Source organism: Labrus bergylta, chromosome 4, assembly GCF_963930695.1.
Source record: "Labrus bergylta chromosome 4, fLabBer1.1, whole genome shotgun sequence".
NCBI classification, from domain to species: Eukaryota; Metazoa; Chordata; class Actinopteri; order Labriformes; family Labridae; genus Labrus; species Labrus bergylta.
The window spans coordinates 3,006,926-3,019,562 of NC_089198.1; the positions used below are offsets into that span (position 1 = coordinate 3,006,926).

General features: G+C 38.4%; 1 long non-coding RNA gene across 1 annotated transcript; it reads right to left on the minus strand.

The window, feature by feature from the left end:
* Positions 1-1,080: 1,080 nt before the first annotated feature.
* Positions 1,081-5,152, minus strand: LOC136178840 (uncharacterized). Its single transcript, XR_010666190.1, has 3 exons — positions 5,060-5,152; positions 3,029-3,504; positions 1,081-1,465 (listed from the first exon to the last, which is right to left on the minus strand). It is a non-coding gene; the product is annotated as an uncharacterized lncRNA (long non-coding RNA).
* Positions 5,153-12,637: the final 7,485 nt, after the last annotated feature.

Here is a 12,637-nt window from a genome sequence, read left to right on the forward strand (position 1 = left end):
TGCCAGTTTGTTAGTTTGTTCAAACTTTGTTGATTTTTTATCTTTTTTTTAACTTTTAACTAATGTAAAGTGTCTGTAAGTACTTGAAAGCTCTTTATGAATTAAATTTATTATCATTTTTTGTTTTTTAACAAGCCAATGAATTAGTTAATGAACCAACAAATGAACATATACATTTTAGCTGTCGACACATTATCACTCAGGTGCGTCTCCTTTACTGAATAAATATACACAAACTCTGAGAACATTGCCTCAAGGTGGGTGGACACTGTTGGTCTTCAGTTCATGTGAAGGGAATTCCCCCCTTCTGACCAAATTCAGCAAAAGCCTGATTATCTGACAGTTCCAAAGATTATCTCACCAGATGTTCCTGTGGTGTAAAGTGTGTAATTTTAACCCCACTGCCCCGATTTGAAATTGTCAGACATCCTGTTGTGTGGGGAGAACACCGAGGATGGCCGAGCATGGACTCTGTGGGTTGTCACTTTAAACAGAATAGCCAGTCAGGAAGCAAGCTGACTGAAGCCAGAAGCAAAACAAACATAACCATGGCGACGACAGCAAACACAAAGCATAAAGTTAGATGGATGTCATAAATGGAGGAGCAACTTGTTGATTTGTTGCAACAACACAAGTGTTTACACAACGTGTCTGTAAAACAAAGCACAATCCAACTGACAAGGACAGGAGTACCAGCTAACAGCTAGCCACATTTAGCTTGACCATCATGTTTGTTTACTCTTAAATCGCGTTCGACCGTGGAAGATGACGAGTTCTGAGAGTGGAGACTGTTAAAAGACAATAAAAGTTATTCTGATTCAGTTGCTGATTGTCAATGCCCCCAAACTTAACAACAATAGCAGGAGGTTAAGCCCGGTGATGTACTTTTAAATAATCTGCTTGACTTCTTTTCAATTTTGTTAAATATTTGTGAACTACAGGAGTAAGAACATAAACCATAAGATTGAGGTATTAGACTTCTTAGACAACATTTTGGACTGCTGATAAAAGCTGTAAATGGAATAAAATGATCAAGGTAGCCCACCCTGCAGTACGTTCATTTATGTACAAAAAACAGTGTCATCAGCATAGAGCTTTACTTTTTCACAAACAAGCTTCTTTAATAAAAACTACAAAACACTACGGCACATAACATCAGAAGACAATCAGTCAGCAGCTTCACCTTGCACTGAGACTGAAAGAACACTGACAGACAAAAAGACATGGCTTAAGCTTTACAAATACAGTAATTTCATCCAAGGATAATTGACCCCATAAAAAAAATATTCCATCAGGCCCCACTACTTCAGTGTTTGAAATCTTATCTTTAAAAATTACAGAATCAATTTCTTATTTCCCTGCAGTTGAACATGTCATGAAACGCAACGCAGCTCACCTCCTTCTCCCGCGTCCTGTAAGGCTGGTTTGGCTGTGGGTGCCTGGGCTGCTGAGCTTGAAGCTGGATCTGTTTGGCACAAGGCAGGAGCAGGAAAAAAGATTAAGAACAGATAGCTGCTAAAATGTTTAGCTGCTTTGATAAACAGTCGGTGTAAATAAGAGAGAAACACAGAAGAATAAATTAAGTAACACATTTTTGTGTCATTAAATTTGTCTTTGCTTTCAGGTTAATTTTCAACACCAAACCACACCGAGCTTTCTTTAGCCTCTTTCACACACACTCCAGAAAATATCTAGAAAATTTCAGGACAGTCTGCCCCTGAGTTGTTTCTTCAAACATGCACCTCACAGTGGGAGACTATCCCTGTCGGACCAGAGGGAGGGTGTCAGAGGCAGGACGTGTTGTAAAATGGCAGACAGCAACAGAGTCTGATGTAATGGCACATTGGTTTAATTAAATCAACTCTGTCTTTCACTTACCTAGAATGGCTTATTAACGCCTTTGTCTTTATACGTTTGGACTACTGCAACGCTCTTTTCACTTCACGCCTCAGTCAGTCCTCGATGGCTAGACTCCAGCAAGTGCAGAATGCTGCTGCCTAGATTTAAACCAAATCGCAGGTTCCACATTACCCCAATCCTTTCCCCCCTCCATTGGCTGCCCGTTACATACAGGATTGATTCTAAGATTATTTTAATGACTTTTAAAAAACAACAGGGTCTGCCCCCCTTACATTACAGAACGTTTGACTCCTTATGCTCCAAACCGAGATCTCAGATCATCAAGAGCACCTTTATTCATCGTTCCTAGGTCAAGGCTGGTAACAAAGGGCGACTAGGCATTTGCCATCAGAGCCCCTAAGCTCTGGACCTCTCTACCTAAAGACATTAGGCTGGCAAACTCCTGTAACTGTTTTTAAATGTTTGCTTTTAAAAAAATGTTTGTACGAAGGCCTTTTTTTAAGAATTGAGTAGAAACTAATGTCCTGCTTTAATTAATTTAATAAAGTCTTATTCATAATTTCTTTGCTCACCAATGTTTAATCCTGTGTATTTTGTGAAGCACTTATATATAAAAATATAAAAAATAAAAAAATTATATATGTGTATGAATTAAATATTTTATTTTTCATTGTCTGCATTCTGTAAAGGACTTTGTAACCTTGTTTAGATAAGTGCGATATAAATAAAGTTATCATTATGATGACAGTTGTTACTTTTTTATCAACACTACTTGTAGTTCAACATGTCCACCTGCTCAATTGTAATGAATTGTCCTGAATATTTCTTGCTGTATTTACACGTTGTCTCACCCGACTTCTTCAGAAAACTCTCTCGGAGGCTAGCAGGAGATAATCTGTGTTAAATCGTGGTGAAAAAAACCCTAGCCGTGTGTGCTCACCAATGCAGCTCAACCCAAATGTTCCAGCCTGCACCTAAGACAGATTCGTCCTCACTTTTCTCCCCGAAACAGCTCCCCTTGGAAGCATCTAAATAAAAATTAAATCGGCCCTAAAACGGAACCCTGTGGTACACCAGAGGTAATGTAAGTAGAGGGAAACGAGTAATACCGTATGTTGACTGAGTTGTTTTTTTCTCAAAGGTCAGTATAAACAGATTTTGATCTTACTGTCAGTCGGCTGCAGAGTTGGCAGGTCTGTCGGCTCTCTCTCTGGAGGACTGGAGGTCGTAGGATTTGTGACCTCTGTCAAACAGAAGCAGTTAAAAATAAACGTCAGTCCTCTGCTCCATCGTCTTCACATGAAGCTGAATCACTGCTGAATGCAGACACCAGCCCTTCATTACCTATTTCTGTTTGAGCATTCACTGTGCCCCTCTGATGCTGTACTGAGCAGAGGTATTTATACGATATCTGAGGGATCGTCAAGATGGAGGCGCTGCACCCCGACTCCCTCAGCTCCTGCCGCTTCACATCAGCAGGGTTCACATCCTGCAGAGGCCCGCTCCCTTTCTGTTTTTTCCAGGAGATCCGGACCAGAGGAGGAAACATGGCTGAGGCCACACACAGTAGAGAGCTCTTCTCCTCCAGCTGCGCTCTCGATGCTGCCGGGTACAAGCTCACAACGGGCTGCACCACCTGTTTATCTTTGAAAGAGCAACAACACACACAATTATTCTAAAATTCTATAACTTCCACTTTTAACTTCCAACCCTATTTCATAAAGAATTGGGATGTCGTGTAAAATGTAAATTAAAACAGAATGTGATGATTTTCAAAACACTAAAACCCCTCGTTCAATAGAAAATACCACAAAGATAACTGATATATTTTTTTGTCCAACGGAACACAATAAAAGTTGTGTGGATAAATAATAACACCGACAAAGAAAGCTAAAGTGGTACTACACTGTGCCGTGTTGCCTCCTCGGAGTGAATCACCGACACCGGCTGCTCTCTGGACATTTAATACTCCTGCTCCTGCCTCTTTTTTTTTTTTTGTCTTCATCCGCGCAAATGTCCATTTTGGCGCCAAATGTGCGCTACGTAGTAAACATAAACGACTCGCGAGCGTGTCAAAAATGGGTTTTTTGAAAATGGGTACACCCATTTTTATCTTGACGCCAAAGTAGCATGTTTTAAAATAGCGGTCAAAAGAACTTCCCAGAGGATCAAGAACCTGTTCATAAACAGGTCGGATATGTTGAGACAGTGTTATCATCTGAGATAAAAATGTATTCTGTAGAACAAAGTTGGTTGGTCTTCTCTGGCAAAGAGACGGGATAAACACATGTATGTCTTTAAATCACTTATTGGACGTACACCATCTTATATAACATCGCTGCTGAACTGGACCAAACTCACTCTACTGATCATCTTTTGCTTCAGGGTCTTTTCTTAACTTCTGCATTTAGCTTTTCTGCTCCAAAAATGCTCAAACCACTTTACCACACTGTGATTGTTTTTACTGAGAATCATTCCAACCCGTCTTCGTTGTTTTATTTGTGCTCTTTTTTTTGTATCACTACATCATTATAAATGAGGGAAGCCTCAATGATCTGATGATGAAATTATAGTTTCCCAATCACACTAATGGAATAATTAAATTAAAGTAAATGTGTCTTTCTAGAAAATAAATTGTGCATAACAGCAAATATAAAATTGTCATCACCGTTGTGTTTACCACCCGGCATCTATTATTTAACACACTGTTTAGAATCTGTAGATATATATGTGAGTAAAGATATAAACATGTGTGTCTATTAAACAAAATGTTACATGCCGTGTAGGACATTAAATAGCCTAAGTGCTATAATATTACATGTGATATCTTTAAGGGTCTTATTTAGAAACCAGGTTCATTATTTATTCACATAAAAAGCATATGCTCCATTAAATAAAAAGCTATTTTAACAAGGTTAATTTTTGTACTTCTTCATAATTGAATTCGTATTTTATGTTTGTTTGTGTTTTTGTCAAAAGCTGCTGCTGACTCACAGAGAGAATCCAAAACATATTTGTAATAATACAGTTACAGACCTTTCTTAAGAAACTCGTTTATCACATGAAGAAATAATGACTTCAGATGTGACATTTAAACTTCTTTCAGGTACTATGAGTTCTCTATAAAACACGACATATAAGCCCTAAAGCAGCAGACTTTAATTTAAAAACAATGTATTGATAGATGTTTTGTTCTTACCTGTTACAAACAGTTTAGTTCCAGAGCCAAAGATGTACCACACAGTGAAACAAACTGATACAAAACCCCCGTCTGCTGCTGAATACAAGTTCCTGTATCAAGTTATGAGCCAGGATCATATTTCAGCTCTCTCGTGTGTTTCACATCAACATGTTTTTTTTTTTTATACTCCAGCAGTGTAATGTCTGTCAGTCTACTACTTTAGTCCACATGAACTAATGATGCATTCATGTGATGTCAGACACATTGGGAAAACAAGTTTCTGAGTTGGAAAAAGAACATGAACGCTTGCTGAAGTCGGAGCAACAACTCGGAAACTCGGGAAAGATTTATGAGCCCGACTTGACGCCAGAATCGTCATCACATGGGGGGCAAAAGATGTTTAGTTAATGTTAAGATACTTTTTTTATTAATTCATTGTCACATTTATCACATTCATTGTACGTGATTTTTATTTAAAGCTCACTTTTGATTTTATGAACGATAACGTGTTATCCATATTTAAGTGCGTAGCTGACCTGATTGACAGGCGGGCGCGAGGTAACGGTTTGTCAAGATTCTCAAAACCCGTCTCAGCTCTCAGCCTGTCGTTAGGTTGACTGAAAGTTAGGGTGAGTCAGCATTTCCAGCATGGCAGCTGCTGCCGATGAGCCTCCGGAGTCCCCTGCAAGAACAGACAGCAGACGTCACTCAGGCTTCTTCCATTAATATTTACAGTCAATGGATAGGAACCGGTGTTACAGTTTAAAGAGAGACTGTGTTGGCAGAATCCAAGTGTGGTTGTCATAGTTACAACAGATGTTGAAGACAGAAAGTGTTCTTATCGATGCCTTCTTGTTTATTTATTCGTCAAAGATATATCTAATGAGTGTTTTTGATGTTTGTATCTTTGCTCTGCTCAATTCAGCGTCATATTGCCTCTATCACTCTCTCTACCCCTCTCTCTGCTAAACCACAAACTTTTTGCGTACAGGTTACCCCTAGCTTCAGTCCGGCTGAGGGGTCTGGAGGTAAGCTAATGACACAGTTGACCTGACTGATTGGAGAAGTAGGTGGGACGTTCTGGAGCAGTGCTTAACTGGTTTGAGTCTTACTTTCAAAGGCTGGGACTACTCTGTGAACTTAAAAATTACCTGTGGAGTTCCCCAAGGCTCCATCCTGGGGCCTCTTCTGTTTAACTAGTACATGCTCCTATTGTCAACAGGCGGCCATGATGACCCCTAAATCCTTAGATTTTTGAAGCAAACTAACAAAAACTGATTTGTGAAATCAAGAGGGATATAGCTAGATGGGAAATCCTACCTCTGACTCTGATATGGAGAATAGAAACTGTGAGAATGAATATCCTATGAAGATTACTATTTGTGTTCCAGTCGTTGCCTAAAAGAGTTCTTAGCTACATATTCAAAACACTGGCCAAAATCATGTCAACTTTCTGTGGCAAAATAAAAAAGATAGAATTAAGTATACTTTTCTTCTTTGCTCGAAGGAGAAAGGAGGGTTATATTTACCAAACTTATTAAAGTACCACTGGGCAGCAAAACTAAGGGCTGTTATTATGTGGATAACCAGGCCCGGAGTGGCTAATCGGGAGAACCTGGACAATTCCCGGTGGGCCGGGCTGCCTCAGTACCACGACAGTTTATAGATCAGACAGACTGTAGTCCTTGCTCAAGTAACGTTTCACTACAGACCAGTTTCTGAAAGTGTGGGGCGCGTGTGCGCCTGAAAAACATGTAGAGCGCAGTGTTTCCCACTTGGGCCGGCTGTCAAGGTATATTAACAACTTTTTTCAAGAGCCTCTCTCCCTCATTTTGTCAAAAAACATTAAAATATAACGGTAGGTCCACGCACTTGAGAGGGAGAGAGAAAGCTATACGGATGATTGAGAGTCGGTAACATGCCATTACACATAGTCCTTCAAGTGGACGGAAAAGAAACAAAAAGTTAAATGGTAACACTTTATAATAACCATCATCTATAAAAGGGTAAATAAGGGTAAATAGATAGTAAACTAACCATTAGTTAATAGTTATTTACTGTTAACAAACAATGAAATGATACTTAATAATGATTTGTAATGCTATAATTTATTTTATGTTAACAGTTTATTGATGCACACATTATAACATTTCATACAATTTATGAAGTGTTTATTAATGATGACCAAATGATTTATAAACCTTTAAGAGATGGTTTATAAAACATCTATAAACATTATAGAGACACATGGACCAGATATTTGTTCATGGTTTGTAAATATTTTATAAAGCGTCGATTAACATTATTTGGATGGTTATTATAAAGTTGGAACTGAAGATTATAATCCCTTACTGACAGAAAAGTCTCAGAGGGGAGTTAAGATTACTAATGAATGCACGAGGGAAACGTTGAAAATATGGTCAATAGTACAAAATAAATCAGGACGGTCAAACTCCACTCGTAGAGCTACTAAAATAGCAGTAAATCCATTTTGTACCCTCCACTATGGATACAGGATACAACAAGTGGACAAACAAAGGATTGATTTATATAGCACAAGTGTTTAAAGGACCAAACATGAAATCTTTTGAACAACTTAGAAAGGAGTTTAGTCTACCCGCACAAGACTTGCATACATTTCTACAATTAAGGAGTTATCTTCAGAAATGTAAGGAATGCGATTTGCAGAGCACCCTCTGGAATAGAGGAAGTATTAATGTCATTTACAGAAAAAGAAACAAAGAAATGTGTTATTTCAAAAATGTATAAAGCAAAGTAACATGAATCTGAAGATAACAACATGAGGGTTAAAGAAAAATGGGAACTAGATACAAAATTATAATAAGAGATGAACAATGGGAGGAATCATTCAAAGAGGGACATAAATTAACAAACAGTCCAATGTGGAGGGAGTTTGACTGGAAAGTCAAAATGCGATACTTTAACACCCCATCCATCACCTTTAAATACAGCAGAACTTCTGAGTTGTGCTGGAGGGGATGTGGACTAGTGGGGGATTTTACACACATATTCTGGGACTACCTGGAAGTTGTAGACTTTCGGAAAAATGTCCAAAAAGAAAGAAGTCAGATTCAATCTAATCTTGGATCCTTCACTCTTTATGTTGGGTAAAGCTCCTGATACCAACATGGACAGAGACTTGATTTCCTTGCTTAGATTTTTGCATAGAAAACAATACCAGCATCCTGACTGAAACCACAACCTCCCAACCTAACTCAGTGGAGACACAGATTAAAACATTAAAACACAGCCAGATTACAGCTGAAAACAAACAGATTGTATGTCAAATGGACCCCAGTGATGCAGGTAATGCCTGGACTCTAGTCACCACTTAATATATATATATATATATTTTTAAAGTCAGGGTAACACTTTATATTAAGGTGCTTGAAACACGCATTAATAAAAGGTAATAAGTCACTTATAAGACCTTATTAGATTCTTATTAACACTAATAAGTCTCTATAGGTGTTAAGAGAGGCTTAATTAACACATTTATTATGTCTTATAAGACACTTATAGGCTCTTATTAGAATGTTTTATCTGTGTATTAAAACAGCGGCGGCTGGGAGGAGAAGCATTTTGGAGCTGCGATGTTTCCTCTGGTGAACCCGAGGAGAAGTGACGCTGTGACGCTGCAGAGGACAAACAAGGACGAGCTGAGAGATCAGACGAGGAACATGTGGTTTCTATCAGAGGCCTCAGATCTCCCATCAGCCCCTGATTCTATTCAAAGTTCTGAAAGTCTGCAGGAAGTTAAGAATCTGAATATTTATATAACTTTTTTTATTGCATAATTTGAAACTCTTTTATTTACCTCTGCAGGTGTTTTTTGTAACTTAATTATATATAGATGTTTAATGTCTGTTCTTATTTCTGCTGCTGATGTAAAAGAAGGAGACAAACAGCATGTCTTTGCTCACTTCATGAATTCAGAAAATGTATTTTCAAACTTCTTCAAAAGGAATAACTCTGTTTGCACTGATGAAGTCTGTTTTCATACCTTCAACATTTCTTTAAGAGGTCTTTTTCTTCACACTTTGATGTTTCTTATGATGAAAACTTTAAAATATTAACAACAAAAGACACATCTGATATAACATGAGTCTTTAAAGTGTTACCTCAGTGTCACATCTTTAAATAAACTCCTCCTTCATGACTGTTTGTTGGATTTCAAACATGTTTTTTCAGAAGGTGGATCTCTGTGTGTCTGTGTCTAACTTAAAGGAGAAAGAGCACCACCTTATGGTCAGTTTGGGGAACTGCAAAGGTACCCTATGATGCTGGTAGTGGTATTCAGGACAAGGGGAAACCTCTGGTGTTGAAAAATAAAGCAATCCTGCAGTTCCTCGAGGGTCTGCTTGAGGCTGGAAGTCACATACACACCCATTCAAAAGTCTGTTTTTACAGCAGAGATTAACATGTTCACAGTCTGGTTCATGTCTCTATCAGCTGTTACTGGACGGGGGAATTTTATTTATGTTTAGACATGTATTAGTGCTGTCAGCATTAACTACTTCATTGTGAGTAATCTCATGTTATTTTGTCCCTTCAGGCTCTCCGTAGATAGTGGTCCTCAGTGTCTCCCTGTAGTCTCAGTGATGTAAAAGAAGAACACTGCTGCATCTTTGAATGTCTCATTTCACTTTAACAAACTCTCAGACAGCTCAGCTGACGAGTCCAAATTCACTCAAACAAAATAATTTGTTGGCTGAACGTAATAAAAGTATGGAAACCATTTCCATCAAATTAAAATGTGTTCTTTTAGCATCAAGGAATTTTGTTAAGTCAACATAAAATAATTAGGATGGGCCAGCTGAATGTGTTTGTGTTATTGTTTTTTATTCATGATGGTTCAGGCCTATCTTATTTTAAAATGTTAATTAATGTATTCTACTAGGTGTGGACTAACGTGACTTACTCAAGTTGTTTTAACTTCTTTACTCTGGTTGCGTCCGACTCCTTTTAGTCGTGTTGGTCCAACTTATTTTAACGTGGTAAAAAATGCATGCCAACAAAAGCCATCATTTAAAGCTAAACTCAAATAACCTTTTCTTTAAACCTTTCAAACAATGTATACTTTGAAAGCAATAACTTAAACAAAAGTTTAATAAAATGTTTACAGCCTGGTTGGAGTCAAAGATAAAATATCACAGACCCAACGTGATCATGTTGCAACAGATCTGTATTTGCCAAGTTATAAACAAAGAAGCTTAACAGGAAAATACAACACAGAGTTTCCTCCTTTTAAGTGACAGCAGATTGGACATTTGTGCTATATGTAAAATAAAACCAAGACAATTTGAAGATTCAGTAGATCACAGAGTAGTCCATAAAAAAGAAAGATGTCTTTTGTAATTGGTCCAGATAATTTTACAGACAACGCTTGAACATATCACACTAGTGGGAACAAAGGGGAGACCTCATCTAGTCCATCTGATCAAGCCTGATGTGATGAGAAAAAAGATCATACCTTGTATTGCATCATCAGTTTTTCTGGTTCTTTGTTCACGTAGACAGAAAAACCTCTAAGGATGTAAATAAGGAAGAACAGAAACAACATTAGGAGCATTATCTTAACCAGCCATCACAGTGAGTGTCACACATCTGATACATCTTCTAACTAGCTTACTTTGACCGTTACCTCAAACAAAACCACAAAAATGATGCCTTAACTGTCCCTTAAATCTAAGAGAAGGCTCTCTCCATCAGGTAAAAATCTCTTCTTTGCCCCTCCCCCCATCATGAGCCTTTCCCCCCCTGATTCTCTGTAAGTACGGATGAAGGTCGTTTATAAGGACAGGATTTATCAAACAGGGTTTATCCAAAGAGATACCTTTCATCAGAGTTCCTGTTCACCTACCTTACAGGGACCGTGTTCCTGTTTACCTACCTTACAGGGACCATGTTCCTGTTCACCTACCTTACAGGGACCGTGTTCCTGTTTACCTACCTTACAGAGACCATGTTCCTGTTTACTAACCTTACAAGGACCATGTTCCTGTTTACTAACCTTACAGGGACCATGTTCCTGTTTACCTACCTTACAGGGACCATGTTCCTGTTTACTAACCTTACAGAGACCATGTTCCTGTTTACTAACCTTACAGAGACCGTGTTCCTGTTTACCTACCTTACAGGGACCATGTTCCTGTTTACTAACCTTACAAGGACCATGTTCCTCTTTACCTACCTTACAGGGACCATGTTCCTGTTTACCTACCTTACAGGGACCATGTTCCTGTTTACCTACCTTACAGGGACCATGTTCCTGTTTACCTACCTTACAGGGACCATGTTTTTATTTACTGCTCAAGCATAATGGGACAGGTAAACAACATAATTCCAATCAGATTTTATTTTTAAAGTGTTTATCCCAAGAAAAGGATGTCTACCTCTGCTTTTCCTCTACTCCCTTTTTGAGCCTGGTTTTCCATGTTTTTCTAGTTCCTTTCTCCATCAAGGATCTTCTCAGACAGGGTTTATGTAAGTTTATGTCCCCAAAAATCGTCTATACCTCTTGATGGACTCTCCACTTGTCCCTATCTCCTTTCATTGGGCTTTTCTTTTAGGCCAGTATGACCCCAAAATGCACCAACCATTTTCCAAAATTATGTGGACCATGGCTCACTACTCCCATTATCCTTTCTTGGGTCTTCTCAGGAGGAGTTTATTTCCCCAGAGAAAGCGCTCTCCCTTGTGGGCAGACTATCTGTACATCCCCATCTACCTGTCATTTACCTTTTTAAATATTTTTTTTTGTTTATCAAGCATCTCATGTTGACCTTTGTTTGCATACCAACCTAACATGGAGAGTTTATCTAGATTTGTTTCCCAGGGGAAGGATCTTTCCCTTGGGGATGGCCCTCATCTTGCCTACCTCTTTAATACCATACATGTTTTCTCTGTGCTTTTACACCACAGGTCACACCTACACATTCAAACACTGATGGTAGAGGCTGCTGTTTAAAGAGTCCATCAGAATTAACCACTCCATTCATACACATGCATACGCTGTTGACGAAGCAGAGAGATCAACTTGGGGTTAAGTGTCTTGCCCGAGAACACATCGGACATGTGGCTGCAGGAGCTGGGGATCGAACCCCAGACCTTCAGTTTGAGACAACCGACTCTACCAACTGATCCACTATATTGTACAATATTGACTGATTTCAGGAATAAAATCTTTATCCTTACAAATAATGGAAAGCTGAAACTTTGAGATACAAACAGTAGTGATGCAATGTGTTGCTGCTGCCACTAGACGGCAGCAGCTTTAATCTTTACAGACAGGAGTACAGTCATGTTCACTGTATGAGCTGATAATATAGGAAACATCATAATAGTTTATCATATAACGATCATATGTATGACTTGTGGTTTTGTCCTGAAAAAAGGTTTTTCATGACAGAACAAACGTGTGTAATGTTGCCAGTTTGTTAGTTTGATCAAACTTTGTTGATTTTGATCTTTTGTTTTAAACTTTTAACTAATGTAAAGTGTCTGTAAGTACTTGAAAGCTCTTTATAAATGAAATGTATTATCATTATTTCTTATTTAACAAGCCAATGAATT